The sequence below is a fragment of the Myodes glareolus genome, chromosome 27 (assembly GCF_982192425.1).
Source record: "Myodes glareolus chromosome 27, mMyoGla1.1, whole genome shotgun sequence".
In the NCBI taxonomy this organism is placed as follows: Eukaryota; Metazoa; Chordata; class Mammalia; order Rodentia; family Cricetidae; genus Myodes; species Myodes glareolus.
The window spans coordinates 343,762-367,891 of record NC_142052.1 but is presented as its reverse complement, the minus strand read 5'-3'; the positions used below and the strand labels follow the sequence as shown (position 1 = coordinate 367,891).

At 40.2% G+C, this 24,130-nt stretch overlaps 1 protein-coding gene and 1 pseudogene across 11 annotated transcripts in view; one reads left to right on the top strand and one right to left on the bottom strand.

The window, feature by feature from the left end:
* Positions 1-24,130, bottom strand: part of Srpk2 (SRSF protein kinase 2) — a 206,164-nt gene that overhangs the window by 157,099 nt on the left and 24,935 nt on the right. The gene's annotated exons all lie outside the window — the stretch shown is intronic.
* Positions 7,407-8,015, top strand: LOC125399886 (large ribosomal subunit protein uL11 pseudogene; annotated as a pseudogene).

Below are 24,130 nucleotides of genomic sequence, written 5' to 3'. Positions count from 1 at the left end.
CAGATAAAAAAGCTTTTAGTCTCATTCAAAAACATCCTCATTGGCAAACCATTTTGATATTTCAAATTTCTCAAAGTTAAGCTAACACAGGAGCGTTTATTTAAAAGAAAACAATATCAACAAGAGAGAGACAGCCTGGCATGGTGGCGCATGCCCTTAATCCCACACTCAGGAGACAGAGGCAGGAGAATCTCTGTGAGCTGGAGCCCAGGCTGATCTACAGAGTTAGTGCCAGGACAGGCTCCAAAGCTACACAGAGAAATCCTGTCTGGGTGTGTACGGGGCGGGGGGGAGGGAACAGGAGAGATACATGGCTAAATACTGAAAAAAGAAATGTTTGACCATAAACTTACAATCTAAACATGGAAACAAAGGCTAATACCACATGGCCTCTATCACTGTAATTCTGAAAAGGGGACACAACCTCTTTCTCTTATTTACAACTATGCTTAGTAAGGAACAGACTATATAATAAACCTAACCGAAACACAAAGGAGCTCAAAAGAAGGATTTGGCATTTAACAATTTGATTTAGAGGCAATATATTTTTAATTTCATTTTTTTTTAAATAGGGAAGGTACCATGACAGACTTGTGGAAGTCAGGAGACAACTGGAGAACTCAGTTCTCTCCTCCCACCATGTAGTTTTAAGGACTGAACTCAGATCTTCAAGCTTGGTGACAAGCTCCTTTTAATGCTAGAGACATCTTGCTGTCTCTAGGTCTTATCTTTGGTTTTGCTTTTTGTATTTTGCAGACAGGGTCTCACTATGTAGCTCTGCCTGTGCTGGGACTTACTATGTGGATCAGGTGGGCCTTGGACTGACAAGGCTCTGCCTGCTTCTGGGGTTAAAGGTGGTTCCAGGTATGATTAAATTAGAACTGTACTATAAAAGTTTTCCTTGAAGAAAAACTGTCAGAGGTACTGTTCTCCTTGTAAGTGCTCAATATATGGCCTTTCAGAGGTCTTAAAATACCAGCAGATGTGATCTAAAAAGAATCTGAATGAACTGATGCTCAAAGTGACTGCCCATTTGGAAACTGTATCTTTCCTTCTCTGCTTTTCTGAATATACTAAAGCGCACTATAAGCATGCCTTTTATAAGTATAAATTATGTTCCCATAATTAATCCTAATTTAATAATGCAGTGAAACATATCAAGATTAGGACTGAGGGCACGCGTAGACTACCTGTACTATCATAGCAGCCTATAAAACTCAAGTTACTCACACTACACCTGACTCTAGATTCCACCATCTACAACTATGAAGTATAATTAAAGTCCTGGGCAAAGGAATTAGTATCAGCTGACAGCTATAGCTCATCGCCCACCCACCATGTTCAAAGAGTGGCAGCTGAGGCTAGTTCTCTCCCCCAGAGTTCAAAAGAGCCTGTTAATAGTTATTTTTACAAAAAAAAAAAATCTGTATCAAATAAATTTTTAAAAGCAATGATGAAATAAACCCTATCTTTATATCTCCAGCAAATCAACTGGGGGCACAGGTTGGGTCTCTCTCCTGCTTTCTCTCTCATACACTCACAAACAAAATCACATTCTCTGAGTATATTAAAAAAAAAAAAACCACATTCTTCAGTCGGGCAGTGGTGGCACACGCCTTTAAACCCAGCACTCCGGAGGCAGAAGCAGGCAGATCTCTGTGACTTAGAAAACAAGCCTGGTCTACATGAGCTAGTTCCAGGATAGTTAGGGCTACACAGAGAAATCCTGCCTCAAAAAGAAGAAAAGAAAAGAAAAGGAAAGGAAAGGAAAGGAAAGGAAAGGAAAGGAAAGGAAAGGAAAGGAAAGGAAAGGAAAGGAAAGGAAAGGAAAGGAAAGAGGAAAGGAAAGAAAAGAGGAAAGGAAAGGAAAAAGGAAAAGAAAGGAAAGGAAAAAGGAAAAGAAAGGAAAAGGAAAGGAAAGGAAAGGAAAAAGGAAAGGAAAGGAAAGGAAAGGAAAGGAAAGGAAAGGAAAGGAAAGGAAAAGAAAAGAAAAGAAGGGAGGAAGGGAGGGAGGGAGAGAGGGAGGGGGAGGGGAGCTGGAGAGATGGCTCAGTGGTTAACTGTACTGCCTGCTCTTCCAAAGGTCCTGAGTTCAATTCCCAGCAACCACATGGTGGCTCACAACCATCTGTAATGAGGTCTGGTGCCCTCTTCTGGTCTGCAGACAGACATACAGACATAATATTGTATACATAATAAATAAATAAATAAATATTTTAAAAAACAGGAAGGAAGGAAGGAAGGAAGGAAGGAAGGAAGGAAGGAAGGAAGGAAGGAAGGAAGGAAGTATTCGTGTCCTCATTTTCATTCACCCAGATCAAAGTGGGTATTTTTATTTGCCATTTGTTAGTGCAAATGCGGGTACGGTTAGAAATCTCTAAGGCAGAGGTTTTAGGGTCGTAAAAGATATTTTAGAGAGGAGGTCGGACTGATAGTTTTAGGTTTATTCCCCGAGGCCAAGAACGTGAGAAAGGCAAGACTATGTATCCGTGAATGTCTGAGGCCTCCCTAAGACTCAGCTCAGAGTGGGGACCAGAGGCCACTCTGAGCAGCCAAGGGACCACACTTCAGGAACGAGACAAGGACCACTCAGTTCTCAGCTGTGGGGAATAACCAGAGATGAAAGTCAGTGAAAGTAATGGAAGCTGAAAAATGGTCTGAGTCCAGGGTCCCCACATGCCCTCAGCAAGTCCACCTGCTGGCAGGAGAGAATGTGGAGAAAGCCTGGCCGAGTCACCCACCAATGTTATCATTTATAAGCAGGTGGATCCAGAGGCTGGTGCCACAAGGGGCAGTGGTGAGTATCCTTTGTGGGTGGAGAGATAAACAAATCTGCCATACAGAGAGAGCCGGGGTATAGAGTTTTCTTAGTGGGTTATGGAGGGGGAACAAACGGAAGAAGGGGTGTAAGGGGAAGGGGGGAAAAGAGAGAGAGGTAGAAGATGCCTCTCCAGAAGAAGGACAGAGAGAGAGTGCAGGCTGGAGAGTTGGTGGCAGGCAGCTGGAAAGGGGAAGGCTTACAGAATATGGTGATAAGGCACATTGTGCAGAGGCTTATACAGGCAAACTCATGAGGCTTTTGCATTTCTCTTCTGGTCCAACCAGAGGCAAGCATACATCCTGATGTACTTCCTGTCTGCATGTCTTCCACCTACATCCAATGGGGGGCAAGCATACATCCTGACATATATCCTGCCTACAGACCTCCCACATCTGGATCAAACAAAATTGTTTAGGGAGTGAAAACACGTGGCTTGTTTCTCACACGAACCATCCCTCCCACCCCACCCTGCCCAGGAAGTTATCTGTCCTCGGGCAAGTGGGACCTACAGGTTAACTTTGGCCTCACACTAGCTCTTTTGAGCTTTACTCCTTAATCCAGAGGAACAGTGGCCTTTTTAACTACAGATTTTTTTTTAAAAAAAAAAAAAGGTGTTGAATTGGTGTTAAGTTCTGGTTATAAGTGAGGGTACTAAAGGACAGGCTCAGAGCTTTACTCCATTTACGCAAAACTGAAGCGTGTGACTCTCCAGGGACTGCACTGCAGAAGACCAGCGGACTCAGGGAACCCTAGTGTCACTGGCTTGCATGGAATGGGATGTTTGGTTACCTAGAAAATTTACGGTATGGCACTTCTAGATGCGTTTTAAAAATGTCTTGATGCATTGTTCATATTTTAGTGTATGGCCTATTTCCTACCTTCAGCAAGGGCTTTGAAATACTGTCTGCTAGATGAGACATGGCCCTTGCACATATAACTCACTATAGCTATGACTACCTGACAAGACCTGCGCAGAATCAAGTCAACAAAATCAGTCAACATTATAACAGGAAGTACTAATTGAACTCAATGGTTCCTTTATCAAAAAAGGGGAGATTGGGGGGAAGAGGTACCTGGGGACATAACAGGGTGGAGGGAAAAACCTCCACCCTGTTTCTGAAGGGAGTAGGTAGGAAAGTTGGTATACATATGGTCAAGGTGCATTGTTACATGCATAAAATTTTCAAAGAATAAATGATATTCTACTACTTAAAAAAAAAAAGAAAAAGAAGGAGCCAGGTGTGGTATTATGCACCTTTAATCTCATCACCCAAGGAGCAGAGAGGAGTGTCTCTCTAAATTTAAGGCCATCATGATCTACATAGGAAGTTCCAGGCCAGTCAGAGCTACATAGTGATACCCAGTCTCAAAAAACAAAGCAAATCACCAATTCAGAATGTGGGCTACACGTCTGAACTGAGTTGTCAAAAGAAGAAATAAAAGTGGCTAGGAAATAGCTGAAAAATTGTTTATCATCCTTAGCAATTAGGGAAGTGCCTATCAAAGCAACCTTGAAGAATTCATCTTTTGTCAAAAAATGGCTAAAAATCAATAAAACAAATGCTGTAAAGGATATGGGGAAAATAGAACCTCCATTCACTGTTGAGAGGACTGTAAACTTGTGTAGCCACTCTGGAAATCAGTGTAGAGAACTCTCAAAGTGCTAAAAGTAAATCTACTATATGCCCCAGACACACCACCCACTGGCCCAGAGGACCAAGGACTTGAAATCCTATTCCACAGACACTCAACCATGTTCATCACTACACTAGTCCAAGACTGAGGAAATGGAAAAAAACTAAATGTCCGTCAATAGAAGATGTATAATGAAAATGTGATACATACACACTATGGAATACTATTTAGATGTAAAAAAAATTAAATCATGATTTTACAAGTAAACAGATGAAACAGAAAAGATCATAATAAGGTAACCTAGACCCAAAAGGACAAATATGTTTGACAAATACCACATGTTGTCTATGGATCTAAAACTTTAACTGTAAGCGTATAACCTGGAGTAATTGCAGGAACCAGGCAAATAAAAGGTGCAAGGAATTTGCAGGGGGAAGTGAGAGAAGTCTGAACTGGGGGAAAGAGGGAAGTCAATATAGGAAAGCAAATTAATGCTAAGAAAGCCAGAAAAGGCCAAAGGGAATTATATTATTATTTGTTCATATAAAATTGCATATAATTTATGTAAGTCTACATGTATACACATACATGCATAGTATAAACCAAATTATCCCACTTGAGCTGACAATGTACACTCCAAGAGCCTAACTAACAACAAAAAGTACCGAACATGAGAAACCCCTCAATATAGGTTCATTACCCTTGTTTGCCTCCCAGAGGTTAAAAACTAAACCTTACTGCTAAGGATACTATGCACTTTGGACATAATTCCTGGAGGACTCAAGCTGGATCTGATTTGAAAGCCTCCTCCCAGAGGACTATCTTTCATGGTACTGCCAATGGACAGAATAAACAATAGTCCCACCCAGCTGTAACGCCTGTGAACCACAACCAGCAGGGCACAAGAATCCTTAGGGAGCAGTAGTGACACTAACATCCTGGCACTAACCAACAAGCTCTCCATTTGTCTTTAAAGCTCACTCAACAGAAAAAACTATGGCTAGTTTTCTAGTTAAATACCTGGAGCTGGTAAGGTCATGGGCCTTAGAGAAAAACCTTCAACCAGCACTTTATTTTTTTTTAAAGATTTATTTATGTATTATGTATACAGTGTTCTGTCTGTCTGTATGCTTGCTGGCCAGAAGAGGGCACCAGATCTCATTACAGATAGCTGTGAGCCACCACATGGTTGCTGGGAATTGAACTCAGGACCTCTCAGGAGCAGTCAGTGATCTTAACCTCTGAGCCATCTCTCCAGCCCACCAGCACTTTATTAAACTAGTATAATTCCTAACTGTATTCTAAATATCTATTCTTATATCCACAATTAATTGCAGCTCTTATCTCTCAGCAAATTAAAAAAGAAAATAAAAAAAAACTTCACTCTGTAACAAAGAGACCACTACAGAAAAACCACAACTGGTCAAACACAGGGGGGAAAGTGATCATATGGAGCTCAGCCCCAATTGATATATCTACAACACAACTCCTGAATAGGTTCAGGGAACATGGCGAAAGAGGGGGCAGAAAGATTAAAGGTAACAACAACAGCAAAAAATCTGCCCCCGACAAGTAACATTATACAGAATGAGCAGGGCTGAGCTGATTGTATTTATTTAGAGGTAAGCACACACGCCATAAACCTATGTTATATATACACATATACTTTCCTCTGTGTCCCTTCTATATTTTTTTAAAACTTAAGAAGCAAATTAATGATTAGCAAGTTCATTTTCAACATCTACTCCCAAATGTAATATGCAGAGTGGAAGTAATAGTAAGATCTGTCAGGGGACTGAAGGGATTGAACAGCAGTTAAAAACACTTGACACTCCTACAGAAGACCTGGGATTGTTTCCTAGCACCCATATGGTGGTTCATGACTCCATTTTCCATGTGATCTCATACCCTCTTCTGGCCTTAAATATGCTAGATTTTTTTCTAGATCTTCTTCCAGATAAGCAACTGATCTTTCAGTAATCCGGTTCATATGTTTAAATGTTCTATTTACTCTTTCTTTGCAGTGTATCAGTAGGCTGACTTTACTGTACATTTAAGGGAAAATATTATAATCTATACTTAAAAGACATATTATCCATTTTATCTTCTCTTTTACTCAATCACAAACACCCACACATATCTCTAACAATGTACAAGAATAAACCACAGAAAGTAATATTCCTATATTACTCAACACCTCTCACCTTAATTCTTCTAACACAGTGGTTCTCTACCCTTTATACGGAAGTTGCCTAAGACCACCGGAAAGCACAGGAATTTACATTACAATTCATAACAGTAGTAAAATTAGTTATGAAGTAGTAACAAAATTTTATGGTTGGGGGGGTCAGCTCAGCATGAGGAACTGTTTTAAAGGGTTAAACTCACTAGGAAGGTTGAGAACTACTGTTCTAACACAAAATTCCACCACCTTGTGTGCTATAGGAATGGCTCGGTAAACAAGGTGCTTGCCACATAAGCATGAGGACCAAGAGCTCCGATTCCCAGCACTCACACAGGAGCCAGGAGGACATGGGGCCTCTCTACAACTCCAGAGCTGCTGGGTGGGGGGGTGGGACACAGAGACAGATCATCTCTGAGGTAAACCGACACAAGAGGGTCAGCCAAAGACCCTGCCTCCATAAGTAAAGTGAAGAGCAATCGAGGAAAATATGCAATGTTAACCTCTACCTTACACACACACACACACACACACACACACACACACACCCCTTTAAACTTGTGATTACCCACAGGAATACACACTCAAAATTTTTTCCAACTCAATTATTTGAAAAAGAAAAAAAATGAGCTACAAATGTTAAATGAACCAATTTTCAACATATTTTTAAAAATATTTTAAAACTTACCAGTAGAATTTCTTTACTGTTCTCATTCTATAAAACCTCTTGCCCTTTCGGTTTTCGGCTCGGAGGAGGCAACTGTGCAACTTTCTTCGGTCGTCCAGAATCCGGGTTCATCCGACACCAGCCACCTCCACCATGCCGCCCAAGTTCGATCCCAACGAGATCAAAGTTGTGTACCTGAGGTGCACCGGTGGTGAGGTCGGCGCCACATCCAACTTGGCCCCCAAGATCGGCCCCCTGGGTCTGTCTCCGAAAAAAGTTGGTGATGATATTGCCAAGGCAACCGGTGACTGGAAAGGCCTGAGGATTACAGTGAAACTGACCACCCAGAACAGACAGGCCCAGATTGAGGTGGTGCCCTCTGCCTCTGCCCTGATCATCAAAGCCCTCAAGGAGCCACCAAGAGACAGGAAGAAGCAGAAGAACACTAAACACAGTGAAAATATCACTTTCGACGAGATCGTCAACATTGCCCGGCAGATGCGACACAGGTCTTTAGCCAGAGAACTTTCTGGAACTATTAAAGAGATCCTGGGTACTGCACAGTCTGTGGGGTGCAATGTGGATGGGCGCCACCCTCATGACATCATTGATGACATCAACAGTGGTGCTGTGGAATGTACAGCTAGCTAAGAAGCAACAAGAGAAAATATTTCAATAAAAGACCATCTGATAACCAGAAAAAAAAAAAACACCTCTTAAAGGCTGGTGAAATGGCTTAGCATTAAAGCCATTTAAGATGCTTGCAGCTAAGGCCTACAATCTGAATCTGATCCTCAAAACTCAGAAGCTAGAAGAAAAGAACTGAATCCTGCAAATCATCCTCTGAACTCCACAAAAAGCCACATATGCTCACAGATGAGCACACAAAATAAAGAAATAAAAAAAAAAAAACCCTACAGAGACTTGAAGCAAAACATGGGTTCCAGGTCACCTAGGGTGACCTGACCTACATACCAATACCCTATCTCAGGAAATCAAAACAGAGGCTGGGAATGTAACTTCATTGGTAGAGTGCTTGCCAAGCATGCCTAAAGCCATGGATTTGATCCCAGCACAGCAAAAATCTGTAACTCCACCAGGTAATGGTGGTGCATGTCTTTAATCTCAGCACTTAGGAGGCAAAGGCAGGTGGATCTCTGTGAGTTTGAAGCCAGCCTGGTCTACAAAGGAAGTTCCAGGATAGGCCCCAAAGCTACAGAGAAATCCTGTTTCAAAAAGAAAAGGAAAGAAAAGCAAAAAGGAAGGGAAAAAAAAAAACCTGTAATTCCAGCACTAGAGAGGTATACGCAAAAGATTCAGAAGTAAAATATTATTCTCAGTACAGATAGTTCAAGGGCATCCTGGGATACTTTGAGAACCTAGCTTCAAAACAAACAAACAAACAAACAAACAAACAAGGGGCTGAAGAGATGGCTCAGTGGTTAAGAGCACTGGCTGCTCTTCCAAAGTTCCTGAGTTCAATTCCCAGAAGCCACACAGTGGCTCACAACCATCTATAATGAGATCTGGTGCCCTCTTCAGGCCTGCACGCATAAATGCAGGCAGAATACTGTATACATAGTAAATAAACAAATCTTAAAAAAGAAAAAATTTAGTAATGACTCTGAGAGTAAACTTCATGTTTTCATAAATAAAAGTCACTAAGATTACTTCTACCACAATAAAAATCAATAGGCAAATTAAACATATCTTATAAAGGCACAATGGTCTAAATAAAAATCGTAACATTTTAACCATTTATATTATTTCAATTATTAAACTAATTTCACATTTAAGTATTACAAAAGCTTATCTCCCAACAGAAGCCACACAATGGCCCTTAAGACTTTCACATACAGACAGCTCTTTCTGTGAATTACAGGTAACACATGTTAATAGACACAACAATGTTCATACACAAGTCTACTCATCTAAAAAAGACAATCTCTTCAGGAAATGTTGCTAAGGCAATTGAATGGCCAATCCCTCCTGACAAAAAATGAAGTTTTATCCCTAACTAAACACCATACACAAAATAAACTCAAAATAGATCAACTAATATAACAGCTGAAACCAAAATGCTCTTGGGGAAAATACAAAAACAAAAACACAAACATAAGGGTAACTCTCCAGGGTCTTATGAGTTCAGCAATAGATTCTTAAGATACATGAAAAAAAATTAAGGACAGGGGAATAGCTCAGCTGGTAAAGACATAGGCCACCAAGTCTGAAAATCTAAGTTTGATCCCTGGGACCCACTAGGTAGAAAGAACGCCCACTATTGCAAACGCCTTTGACCTCCACGTGCGTATTATGGCACACATTATGCCCACCCCCCCACACACACACACAAACACACAAAGAAAAAATGGTTTCTAAAACTCAATAAATGAAGAAACTAATAAACTATGTTTAACTGAAATGCTTTTTGTAGTCGGGTGGTAGTGACGCACGTCTTTAGTCCCAGCATTCAAGAGGCAAAGACAGGCATATTTCTGTGTTTGAGGCCAGCCTGGTCTACAAAGCGAGTTCCAGGATAGCCAGGGCTATACAGTGAAACTCTGTCTTAAAAAACAACAAAATCTATATAAAAAAAATTAAAAGCAGGGCACATTACACACATACAGTCAGGACTAGGGAGGCTGAAAGAGGAAGACATCAAGGAGTTTGAGGGCAGTCTGGGCTACATTATTAATACCAGGCCAGTCTCAGTTACAAAAGCAAGACCTTGTGTCTCCAAAAGCAACAAACAAAAAAAGGAGGGGGGTGATAAAAAGACAATCTATGGAGAAAGTATTAACAAAATGAGAAATATGATATGAGTCTAGACCCTAAAATACATAAAAATCAGAACTAGACAAGGGAAGATACTAGACTAAAAATGGTAAACATATTTTTTCTACATAAAATAAATACAACGCTGATAAGAACATGAAACACAAGCATAGCATTAATCATTGGACAAATACAAACAAAAACAATGACGTGTCATTTCACATCCACAAAGACAGCTATGATAAAAAAATTAAAATCAACAAGTGCAATGGTCTGTCCTGTCCCTTTAAGAGACAAGCCCTGCCTACCTCCCCTCCACCCCACCCCCTCCAGCATGCCTCAGTGGGGGCATTGCTTCTAGTCTGAGCTCCTTCCTTTTCAGTCTCTCTCCCAAAGAGGTAAGTGCTGCCATGGCTCCTCTCCTCCCCCACCCCCATTTCTTTTTCTCTCTCTTTGCCTCTCTCTACTCTTCTCCCTTCTTCCCTCTCCCCTTTCCCCTTCCCTTCCATAACCCACTAAATAAATATCCAACCTCACTCTACATGGTGTGCCTATCTGTCTGTCTCTCACCCACCCAAACAGCAGACTGCTACCTGGGACTCACTGCCCCTCCTGACCCGTGGGCCACTCGGCGACCTGCAGCATTTTACTAAAACCATTAGAACAAGTATTGTCAAACATAAGAGAAATTGGAAAATTTGCACACTGAAGACAGAAAAATAAAATAGTACTGACGCTTTAGGAAACAGCTTGGTGATTTTTTAAACAGTTAAACAGATTAGTAATTGATCTAGTATTCAATTCCTAGGTACCTATCCCAAATTGAAAACTGTAACAATACAATAGCTACAGTAGAAACAGCCCAAATATTTACCAACAGATTAATCAGCTACAGTACAAACATAAGTTAGAGTATTCATTAGCCAAGAAGGAGAGTGAGATCCTCAGATGGTAACATACACCTGTAACCACAGCACTCAAAAAAAGGCAGGGTGACAGGCCAAGGCATCCCCAGCTAGCCAGAGGAAAAGTTAAGAGAGTATGCGCTGAGAACCTCATCTACCCTAGTCATCTCCACAGGCCCAGCCTAGACTAGCAGCTTTCATGTGCTGACCCTGCCTGATGGAGACTGGTACAGAGAACAACTGACCATGAGGTCAGATGATACATTTACAGCACAACCCCTACACCCTAGGCTCAAGTAGATGAGAGGGCAGAGTTGTAAGAGCCGGAGAACTAGGACATCTGATGTGATGTAAAATCTTCTATATATGACAAGAAAGCCACACCCATGAAAATTTAACAACACGGTTGCCTAAACAAGACCTGAATAATGAATGATAATATCAGTAGGCATGCCAATACAGATGGGAGAAATAAAAAGCTACAGTCAATTAATAACTGCTAAGAGAAGGAGACTTACTATTCTCTAGGAATGAGGTCCCTGATGATACCAAGCCCAAAGGTCCCTGATATGTTAACAAGTGCAAGTGGTCAGTCCTAAATACACATACATATGACCAACACTAAATGAACTCAGCAAGTCGTGTGTGTGTGTAAAACAATAAAAAGGTCATGTATTTGAGTGGAAGTTGTGGGGGTACTGGAGGAGTTGGAGAGGAGAGACAGGAGTGGAAATGATGTAAATACAGTACCCGTGTATGAAATTCTCAAAAATAAAAAATTAAAATTAAAAACTTTCTATGCTATATAAATGAACCTTAGAAACAGCACATTAAAAAAGGAAGTTATACAATTATGTAATGTATAAGTCAATGAACATGAAATGTACAGAATATAACTAAATGTCAACTGGTGATTCCCAGAGTACAGACAGAAAGCAACTGACTAATGAGTAAAGTTCCATTTCTGGACAATAAAATATTAGAAACTAGATTCACATGATAGCTGAACAACAGCACCAATGTACTAATTACCAATTAATTATTCACCATAATGGTACACAGGTGATAATACTGTTGTATAAATTTAACTTCAAGTGCTTACATTCTTTCTTTCTTTTTAAAGACAGAGTCACACTAGCTAGCTACAAACAGAGATTTGCCTGCGTCTGCCTCTTACGTGCTGAGACGAAAGGTGTGTGCCACAGCTTGTCTCATTTCCTAGGAAACACTCTTGCAGGTCAAAAGTTCTCTCTCAACCTCTAAAGTCACCCTTAATGCAGCTGGTGAAAACACACTGGGTCAAAACTGCATTAGCCAGAGCTGGAGAACTGGCTCAGAGGTTCCGAACTCCGGCAGTTCTTGCAGAATACCTGGTTTCTGTTCCCAGCTTACACTGACAATGACATTGACAGCTTACAACGGTCTAGAACTCTGATCGGGGGAGTACAGTGCGCCTTCTGGCCTGAAGACACCAGGCACACACAGTGCACCTGCATACATTCAAGCAAAACACATATACACATACGAAATTTTTAAATAAAATTGAAAATGAATTTGCTTAGCACCACCAAAGTACCAGCGTACCCCTAGAACCAGAGGGGGCAAAAAACAAACTGACATAAAGAAGTTATACATACACTGAAATTTCATGCTAGAGGGGACTGCTGCAGAAAAGTATAAACAAAAACTTTCTGCCAAAGCCTGCAGTGGCTGTGCACACCTTTAATCCTAGCACTCAGAAGGCAGAGGCAGTTGGATCTCAGTAAGTTTGAGATCGGCCTGATTTACAGAGGGTTCCAGGACAGCCAAGGCTACACAGAGAAGCCCTGTCTTGAAAAAACAAAAACAAAAAAACTTCCTGCCAGAAATGCTGGCAGGATCAGGAATTCGAGGCCACCCTTGGCTATACAGAGAATGAGACTACGGTGGGCTAGCTACACAAGACACTATTTTATAACAAAATAATTACTTCCTTAACATATTTTTTTAATGAACAAGTGTTCTGTGAACTCAAGTGAAAGCAAATCTTCAGATTCCACATACCCACAAGTATTACAAAATACCAAGAGCAAACTACAAAACAAAACCATATAGAAATGTCTCCAGGACACCTCCTACCCAAGACTCACATTTAAAACACTGCAGGCTGACTCTTAATGAAAATAGAACTGTAACACTGGCACTGTTGAGAGTATGATAAACAAAGTCTTTCTACTCAGCAATCCACTCTGATTTATTCAGCACCAATACGTACCAGACACTATATACACATAACATGCGCACAGGGCATGATTCTTATCCTTTTAGAGTATTTTAAGAAATATAAAGGTTGGGTGGTGGTGGCATAGGCCTTTAATCCCAGCACTCGGTAGCAGGTGCAGGCAGATCTCTGTGAGTTTGAGGCCAGCCTGGTCTACAGAAAAAGTTCCAGGACAGACTCCAAAGTTACAGAGATACCCCCCCCTCTCTCTCACACACACACACACACACAAAGAAAAAGAGAGAGAGAGAAAGAGAGAGAGAGTGAAAGTTCCATAATGAAATATGAAATAATATATCTTCAACACTACAAAACTGTCTTGGGGACATGCAATTCCAATCTTTCCTGTGGTGGGCCTGTGTTAAAATACTGACAACTTAACGAAAGAAGCCTTTTTCCAGATATGAAATGTTCAATAAAAGTAAGTTATTAGAAAGAGCCTTTCTTTCCTTAAAAGCTTTCTGACCACTCAACTTATACTGAAATACGAGCTAGTGTAGTGTGTGTAGTGTGACTAGGAAGGCTGCTATACCCAGTGCCTGGGAAGAAATGCATCTATTAGACACCGCATGTGGCAATTTCTCATGTTACCATTGAATATTCTCAACCTTCTGAATGCTGTGATCTTTACTACACTTCCCCATGCTGTGGTGCCCCAACAATAAAATTACCTTTGTCACTACTTCATAACTATAATTTTGCTGACCCCTGTGAAAGGTTGTTCAATTGTCCCAAGGGGGTCTCGACCCATAGGTTGAGAACCACTTATCTAAGTAATCAATGAAAACATTAAAGAAAATAAAATCAAAGAAAAAAAATCTTCACCTCACCATGAAAACGTTCCTTTAAACTGAGTATGGAGGCAGGAGCAGGCAGATCTCTGGGAGTTTGAGGCCAGCCTGGTTTATTGAGCAAGTCTGAGGACAGCCAGGGATACACATAGAAACCCTGTCTCAAATGCCCCCTCAAAAGAGAGAAACAAAGAAAGTCCTCTTTTAAATTAGCTACCAATTCATTACCACCTTTCAAAGGCAAGTGTTACATTCTGTGGGTATAGAATTACAGAAACCTCATTCTCAAGTTGCTCAGCAAGGTATCATGTGAGCTCTCACAAGCCTTTACTGAGTTAAGACCTCATATGCTTGAAGCCTGCAGAATCCCTCTGTAAAGATTCTATACAAGATGCTGTCCACATGCATCAAACAAGACAGAAATGTCAAAACACAAAGTCAGCATGAATGCCTGTCATCCCAACACTTAGGAGGCAGAGAGGCAGGAGTCTACACCCAGCCTGGGCTACATAGTAAGACCTGCCAATGAATGAAAAAAGGACAAATGAATGAATATTCTAACCATGAGGGGACCAAATGGTAGCCAAGAACTACCTTCTAACTTAAAAATCAAATAAAATATATTAACCAGATAAAGAAAATCAAATCTAAATATTGATAAATACTAGCTAATAAATCAAAATATATTATATACATGTATAAAAATGTTATAATGAAACCTATTATTTATTTAATTAGTATATGCTAATGAAAACATTATTAAGACGTTGGCTTTTAACAATATCCTCACATAAATTTTCATTAGTGTATTGGGACAGTTTTAAATGCCACAATAAATTGTGAAAAACATAAAAATCTTATTTAATAATGATATTTTTAACATGTTATTCTTTTTTTATAAACAACTAAAATGTGTTCATATGCCAGATACTCAGAAAACTGGATTTATAGAAGAATTAGGGAGCTAATACTTTTGATCAGGGCTTTTTTTTTTCTTTTTAAGAGGAGTGGTTTGAAACAAAATGGCCCCCATAGGAAGTGGCAATATTAGGAGGTGTGGTCTTGTTGGAGGAAGTGTCTCACTGTATGGGGCGGGGGGGGGTTTACTTTAAGGTCTCATGGTCAAGCTACGCTCAGTGTGACACACAGTTGCTTCTGCTACCTGTGAATCAAGATGAAGAACTCTCAACTTCTCCAGCACCATGTCTGCTGCATAGCACCATAAAGGTAATGAAACTGTGAGCCAGTCCCAATTAAGTGTTTTCCTTTATAAGAGTTGCTATGATCATGGTGTCTCTTCACAGTAACAGAACCCCTAAGACAACCACCCTCCAACAGATGAGGCCAGACCCAACACCCTTGAGTTTATAAGCAGCACAAATTATTGGACTCCATGAGTTATTTTTAAAAAGACAGGGTGTGGTTGTGTAAGTCTTTAATTGCAACAGAGGCAGGTGGATAACTCTGAGTTCTAGGACAGTCCGGCCTATATATAAACACCCTGTCTCAAAAAAACAGGGGAAGAGAAAACATGAAGTTGGGGGAAATGCATGTGGGAGGAACTGGGGGCAAGTATGATCAAAATACATAATATGCATATACAAAATCATAAAATAAAAATATTATATTAAGAGTTATATGGATAGAATGTTCTGGCTTGGGTCAGGCATAGTAGCACATATCTTAAATCCCAGCAGTTCGGAAGCAGAAGAAATCTGATGTCTGTGACCAGCATGAATCAACATGGTCAGTTCCCTGCAAGTTGTTCTCTGACTTCCACACATGCGCCATTCCACTCAGATGCAAGAACATATTCGTGCACATATGAATGAGCATGCATGCAAACACATCATAAATTTATATTTTTAAATAAAAGTAAAAACTTCTTACTGACAAATTAAATGTCTATAGCATTTCCATCATACAGAACATCCATTCAATATGGTTTTCTGAGTTCTCCTATAAGCAAGTAGGAGTTGTTAATGTTGTCTGCCCTCTGTGCTATCCTGTAAGTTTGCTGTTAAAATATATTAAATTTAAAAGAGGAACAAAAAGTTTGGAGAAATGATTCTATCTGGTTTAAAGACTTCTTCTAAAACTACTGAAATCAGCCAGACATGGTGGTGCATGCCTTTGACAGAGGCAGATGGATCTCTGTTGAGTTTGGACCTCCTTAGTCTACAAAGTTGAGTTCCAGGACTGTCTCGAAAAACCAAACAATAAAAGATAAAATAAATAAATAAGACTACAGAAATAAAAACAGAGTGATAATAGCAAAGGAAGTAAGAAATTAATGGAGTAATTCAGAAAGCCCAGGAACAGACTCACATAAATACAGTCAGAAGAACAAAGGCAATGGAATAGAGATACAGATTTTGACAAGTGGTGCTTAGCACGCAAAACAATCTTGGTGGGTCTTATACCCTCAGAAAAACTAACTGAAAATGTCATAGACTGAAATGAGAAGCACACAACTCCTAGAAGTAACACAGGAGAAATTCTAAATGGTCTCAAGCATGGTGCTGACTTTCTCAAATCTCAATACAACACCAAAGGCACAACCCTTTGAAGAATACGCTGCACTTCACAGTGATTCCAAATGTCCCCTGGGAAATGACAGAATACTAACTGAGCAAATACCAACTGAGCAAAAATAGTTTCAAGAGGACTCTGGAAGGTTTACGACGTAGTCCAGGTGTGACAACACACGTATGTAATCTCAGCAGTTGAAGACAGAGACCTGAGGACTGCTATAAGATCAAGGGCAGCAAAGAACAAAATAAAACTAAGATAAAAGTGTTGTAATCCAAAATATGTAAAGAACTCTTAAAACTCAACCATGGAGGAAGACAAAGAAGGAAGAAGGTGGAAACCCAGGTAGATCTGGGAAGAGTTAGTCAGAGGAGTAAAAAGTGGATATGATCAAAATATATTTTATCAAATTCTCTTTTTAAATTTGGTTTTGAGACAGGGTTTCTCTGTGTAACCACCCTAGCTGTCCTGAAACTCACTCTGTAGAACACACTGGCTTTAAACTCAGAAAGATTTACCTGTCTTTGCCTCCCAAGTACTGATATTAAAGAAATGAGCCACCACACCCAGTTCATTTTATGAAATTCTTCAAGAATAAAAATATGTGAGTTGCTGGGCACAGCACTCGGAAGGCAGAGGCAGGCAGATCTCTGAATTTGAACTCAGCTTCATCTACAAAACAAGTACCAGAACAACCAGAGATACATAGAGAAACCCTGTCTCAAAAATGCCAAAGGAAAAAAAAAGGACCTAAAGATCTTTAAGAGGCACTTCATGAAAGGCTATGCACATGACAAATTATCAGCACACATCACACACTTCTAAGGAAAACAAATGAGAGAGTACGGTTAGGCAAACGGCTCTCCACTCAGAAGCACTTGCTGCACAAGCACGAGGACCTGAGTACAAAGCCCAGAACTCACTTAGAAAGCCAAGCAGTGTCATATGAGTAATCTTAACCTCTGTGTTATGCAGAGGACTACTGGGGACTGCTGGGTGCCAAGGTTCAATGAGACCTGTCCAAAGGCGATAAGAGCAGAACATTCAACAGATGGGTATGCCCACATAAAAAATCACCTAGAACCTATTACCCATGCTGAGATGCCTAGCCCAGCCCTGACACGGGGGGGGGGGGGGGGAGTTTGGTCCTGCCTCAACTTGATATGTCATACTTTGTTGACTCCCATGGGAGGCCTGCCCCTTTCTGAAGAGAGGAGTGGATTTGGGGGAGGGGGTGTAGATGGGAGGTAAGAAAGGGGAACAAGAGGAGAAGAGAAAGGTGTACCTGTGGTTGACATGTAAAATAAATGAAAAAGAATTAATAAAAAAAAAAGCTCACCCAGGAAACTGCATGCCCAAGGTATACCCAAGAATACACACACAAAACTGTATAGCAAGGCACAGCCTCAAAAAAAGGCAAGATATTGAAGAAGAATGACTCTGTCAAGATATTGGAGGTGTGGAGGACCTGGTGCTCTTACTCACAGCTGGTAAAAGGAATAAATAAAACATAGAAGCTGACAGCTGGAAATGGTGTGCGCCTTTAATCCCAGCCCTTGGGAGGCTGAAGCAGGAGGATCCATAGTTTGAGGCCAGTTTGGGCGCACACACACACACACACACACCACACACACAAAACAAACAGAAACAAAAAACGGAGAGCCAGGAGTGGCTTTTAATCCCACCCAGGTGAATCTCTCAGAGCAATTACTCATCTAAGGGGAAGTACAAATTTGTTAGTTGGTGCGGAAGAATTGTCTGTATTCTGTCAATCATGTTTTAAATAAGTGCTGATTGGCCAAGCAGAAAGTATAGGCGGGTCAACCAGACAGGAAGTAGAGGCAGGGCGATGAGAACAGGAGTATTCTGGGAAGCAGGAAGCTTCCTCCGCATTCCTGCCCAGACCACCAAGAAGCAAGATGTAACCTGCCCAGCTGTGAAAGGTACTGAGCCGTGGGGCTAGCATAGATAAGAACAATGGGTTAATATAAGCTACAAGAGCTAATAAGAAGACCGAGCTCATGGGCCAATCAGTTTATAATCTTATGGAGTCCTCTGTGTGATTTTCTTTGGGGCTTGCCGGCTGTGGGGTACTAGGTGGGAAGGAAACCCCAACAAGCCAGCCCTCATGCTACAGTTAGTAACAGAACTTAGAAGAGTGTAAAGTAAAAATTGTAGCGTACTCTAAGAGAAACTTATCTGATCACAGGTGGTAAGCACTGGTGAACACTATTTCTGCTGCTACTGGTCATGCCCACAGCATGTTAATGGTAACACTCAGAGACAACCCAATAGCTACTTTAAAAGCCCAGCACCTCAGGTGAAGGCATTAAAGAAATGGAATTGATACAATGAATATATCAATACATATATTAAAGAGGAATTATTAGAGTGGCTTACAAACTGTGATTTGTGTATTCTACAACAGCTGTCTCACGACAGAAAACTAAGAATCCATGATACTGGATATCTCAGCAGTGAATCTGATGCTGGAGTCCTGAAGATTCTTAGAGAGCTGCTGCTCCTCAGTCTACCACAGGATAACAGGGAAATTAAGGTCTAATATCAGCAATGAAACACCCCGACAACAAGACAGATGAACTTACTGGCAAGAGGGTAACAAGACAAAGAACAGAAGCTTCTTTCTTCCATGTCCTTCTACGTGGGCTGCCACCAGGTGTGGCAAATTTAGAGTGAGTCTTCCCACCTCAAATGATCCAATTAAGAAAATACCTTCTGGGCAGCGGTGGTGCACACCTTTAATCCCAGCACTCTAGAGGCAGAGGCGGATCTCAGCGAAATCTCTCGAGTTTGAGGCCAGCCTGATCTATAGAGTTCCAGGATAACGAGGCCTGTTAAAAAGAGAAACCATGTTGAAAATCGCCCCCACAAAAAACAAAACAAAACAAAACAAACAAACAAAAAAAAAAAACGTGTCCAACTGCTTGGGTTACTTGATTCCAGAAACAGTCAAGGTGACAACTAAAATTAGCCATCACAGAGAAGCAGACAGATTTCTGTGAATTTGAGGGCAGCCTGATCTACATAACAAGTCCAGGTCAGCCAGGACAGCACAGTAAAATGACAAAGTAACAAAAGCATGGGGTTGGAGGAAATGCAAAAATATACATACATACATACACACACACACACACATGTGGGAGATAGCTTAGCACACAAGCATGAGGACTTAAATTCAATCCACAGGTCCCAAAGTTTAAAAAGGTCTGGGGATTGAAGGGGGAAGAGGAGAGGCAGGGAGGGGAACAGAGAAAAATGTAGATCTCAATAAGCATCAATAAAATAGAAATAAATAAAACAACCTGGGGTATTGACCATTCCTGCAATCCCAGAGCTAGGGGGGTAAGAAAGATGGAATTCTGAAGCTCACTGGCCAACCAGCCTAGCTTTCTTCATAAGTTCTAGATCAGCGAAAGACTGTCTCAAAACACAAGGTGGTCAGCTCCTGAGGAACGCCTAAGGCTGTCTTTTGCTCACCACATCCTCACCACACACACAAAAACACGTGTTCACACATACTAATATATGCGTATATATAAGGTGATAATATATAACACACACATAAACACGTGTCCATACATACTAATATATGTGTTTGTTTCTATAGTGTACATATAAGGAGATAATATCTAACACACACGTAAACACGTGTCCACACATACTAATATGTGTGTGTATATATGTTTCTATAGTGTATATATAAGGAGATATCTAACACAGCACAGGTAAACACGTCTCCACACATACTAATATATGTGTATATGTTTCTATAGTGTATATATAAGGAGATAATAGCTAACACACACAGGTAAACATGTGTCCACACATACTAATATGTGTGTATATATGTTTCTATAGTGTAAATATAAGGGATAATATAACACACACACAAACATAATGTCTAACCTGGTTGGCAAAAAAGGGTAATTTCTGGGTTTTGTTCATATATTTCTAAAATTCCTAAAGATGTTACATGTTTTAAAAGAAAATTTTGGAGTTTTACAAAACATTTAAATTACCAAAAACGGCTTGGAAAATATTTAAATTTAGAATATTTTAAGTTTATTAAATACTTTATTACTAATATACAATCTTGATAGGTTACTTTAACAGCAGCAAGCACCTGGTTTCTTTCTCCCAAGGCTTCACGATTCTCTTCGAGTGGAAAATTCAAGCCACAGACCTCACTTTCCTAAGAGTTACTTCTGGGTCGAGACACAGTTTACCCTGCTACCAAACTCCAGATATATATATATAGATAGATAGATAGAGAAAGAGAGAGAGAGAGAGATTCACAAAACTGACTTCAATGTAACTCTTTACTATTTATTTCTTCTTTTCTTGGTTTTTCGAAAACGATTTATCTAAAGTAACTCACTTGACAATGACTACTCTCAGTAATTAACCAGCTATATCTTGTGGTGAATAATTGGACAAGAAAAAAGTGTAAAGTTTAGGGGCTGGAGAGATGGCTCAGAGGTTAAGAGCACTGATTTCTCCTCCAGAGGTCCTGAGTTCAAGTCCCAGCAACCACATACATGGTGGCTCACAACTATCAGTAATGAGATCTGGTGCCCTTTTCTGGCCCGAAGGCATACATGCAGGCAGAACCCTGTATACATAATTAATAAATAAGTTTTAAAAAAGTATAATAATAATACTTTTATTATATAAGTAAAAAAAAGTGTAAAGTTTATGTAAGGTCTGAGGCTATGAAAGCTTAAGTTGTGAGGATCTAGAAAAATGTTTTAGGGTCTAAGAAGGTGTTTTAAAGTCTGTATAAAGATCTGAGGACATGAAGAAAGTGGCTTAAGGTGTGTAAATGCAGGTTATAGAGGTCTGAGGACATGAAAGCCTGGATTATGACAGTCTGAGGAAGTGTTTTTAGATGTGTAGATGAATGAAACTTGTGAAGGTACAAAAAGATGGCTTAAAGTATATGAAAAATGGTTCAGATTTTTTTCCTCACTGTGCTACTGTTATATTGAGATTTCAAAACTTCCAAGTTTTAACAATCAAGAGTCCTGGTAAGCTATTAATCTCGCTCTAGTAAACACTAACTACTACTGCCATTGTTACAAGCTCAAGATTTTAAATTCCCTTTGGAAGTCCTCTATGGACAGACTGAGAGGTGCTTCTCAACAGACTAAAGACACCTCTGTCCAATCTGTATCTGTCTCTCTGGATGGAGGCTCTATCTATCTAGCTTTTGCCAGGTCTAAGCCATGAATCTACTCCAGCTGTTTTACAGACAGCAGTTAACTGACTTTTCTACAATGTGAATTTCAATACAGATTACTAACAATAATAATGCTAACACATCTGGAACTTTTTGTGAACTTAAAAAAGGTTCTTGTAAGCTTCAGGGACTCGACTTGGATCCACCTTTCAAAAGGACTCCAGATAATAAGTACAGTCAGTCAAGAGCTTGTTTCCCCACCTGCCTGTTTCTTACTGGGTGAGAACTCTTCCCTTTCCTGGTTCTGGGACTCCTCTAATCCAATTACCAGGACCTTGGATCTGGAAGTTTCAAACATACCCCCGCAAAAGACTTTTACCTTTACTTTCTGCCCCTAATATGTATCTGTTCAAACAGATTTTAAATCAATTAAAGATGGCACATTGCTCCAATGACTGCCTAGACTTTCCAAGCTCCAAAAGTTCCTAAACTGGACAATTGAAACAGCTGCTCTTCTTGGACTGGGTCAACATTCCAGCTTTTTGAGTCCTTGATGATGGCTCAATGTCAGCAGGAAGTAGTCACAGATGGATTTTGTCATCCTTGGTCATACATTTAGCATCAGCAGAAAGAATGAGATGCTAAGTTTCAAACCCAGGACCTGCTGCCAGGTTCCCCTGTCACTCCTCAGGCCCTACTTGGTACAGGCTCTGGCTCACAGACCGTGCCTTCTATCCTGAAGTCTCCAGCCCATGGGCTGGGCTGCCCTTTCCTCACAGGCTCTTCCCTATATAATCCAAATATTTTGTTTACATTTTGGTTGTATAAGCATGGCCAAATTATTACAATTAGTCATGCTAAATTATAATCTCTCTCAGCTTCTGTGCAAGTGGAAAGATTTATGGATTCCTTCAATTCCTCTGTAACAGGAAAAACCTTTGGTCATTTATTTAAAATGTGGACATCATTCTCGCTGTTGTGCTCGTTCTCATCCTTGTTCCTGCCACCCTCCAACGACTAACAAGCCCTAGTAGATCTCTTCAACAGGACTTCCAGACACTGAAATTAAAGAATAAAAGAGGAGATAGCATCAACCACGTGGCCACAACTGCTGCTTCACAAAGTCCAGCATTGCCGGTGGGAGTACAAACTGTTACAGCCCCTTTGATTATCAGAATGGAGATTTCTCAGAAAATTAGGAAACAATCTTTCTCAAGACCCAAAATACCACTTTTGGGTATATACCCAAAGGATGCTCAATCGTACCACAAGGACATGTGCTCAACTTTGTTCACAGCAGCTTTGTTTGTCATAGCCAGAACCTGGAAACAACCTAAATGCCCCTCAACCAGAGAACAGATAAGGAAAATGTGGTACATTTACACAATGAAGTACTACACAGCAGAAAAAATAATGACATCTTGAAATTTCTGGGCAAATGGATGGATCTAAAAAACATCATACTGAGTGAGGTAACCCAGATCCAGAAAGACAAATATCATATAGACTCACTCATAAGTGGCTTTTAGACATGAAGCAAAGAAAACCAGTCTATAATTCACAATCCCAGAGAACCTAGACAATGAGGACCCTGAGAGAGACATACATGGATCTAATCTACATGGGAAGTAGAAAAAGACAAGATCTCCTGAGTAATTGGGAGCATGGAGTCCATGAGAGAGGATAGAAAAGGAGGGGAAAGAAAGGTAGGAGAGCAGAGAGAAAAATGTATAGCTCAATAAAATCAATCAAAAAAGGAAGAAAAAAAACAAAAATAGAAAAAAAAAGTTCCAGCATTTCAACATTGTAGACCACACTTCTCTAGCACTTTTTTACTTTTATTTTTAATGATTCTGACTACTAATGCCTTTCCCTTTGGGAAATTTTGTGTGGGCTTTAGTAAGAGGATAAAAATGTATAATATTAGTCTAAACAAAATAATTCCTTGGAAAAAAAAAACTGCTACCACAGAACCAGGAATTCCATTGTAATCCCTAATTACACCAAGAATGGGAATGCTGGAGATTTACTACATGCACCTGATCCGAAGGATGACATGCCTACAATTCAGATTCAGAGCCTGAGGTCATTAAAGGCAAGAGTTCAGTTAATAAATACAGAAAATTCAAACTGGGTGTTACATCACTACATAGTCTGTTGGCAGGTGTAACAAGTCCCTTTAAGAGACAAGCTCCGCCCATTTCCACTCTCTTCTGCTATTTTTCTGAAGAGGCAAGCAGGTCTCAATCTCTCCTCTAACTTTCTTTTTCTCTTCCCTCCCCCATTCCCTTTATTATTTCAATAAATAAATAAACAAATAAATAAATAAATAAATAAAAACTCCTCACAGAAACTCTGTCTG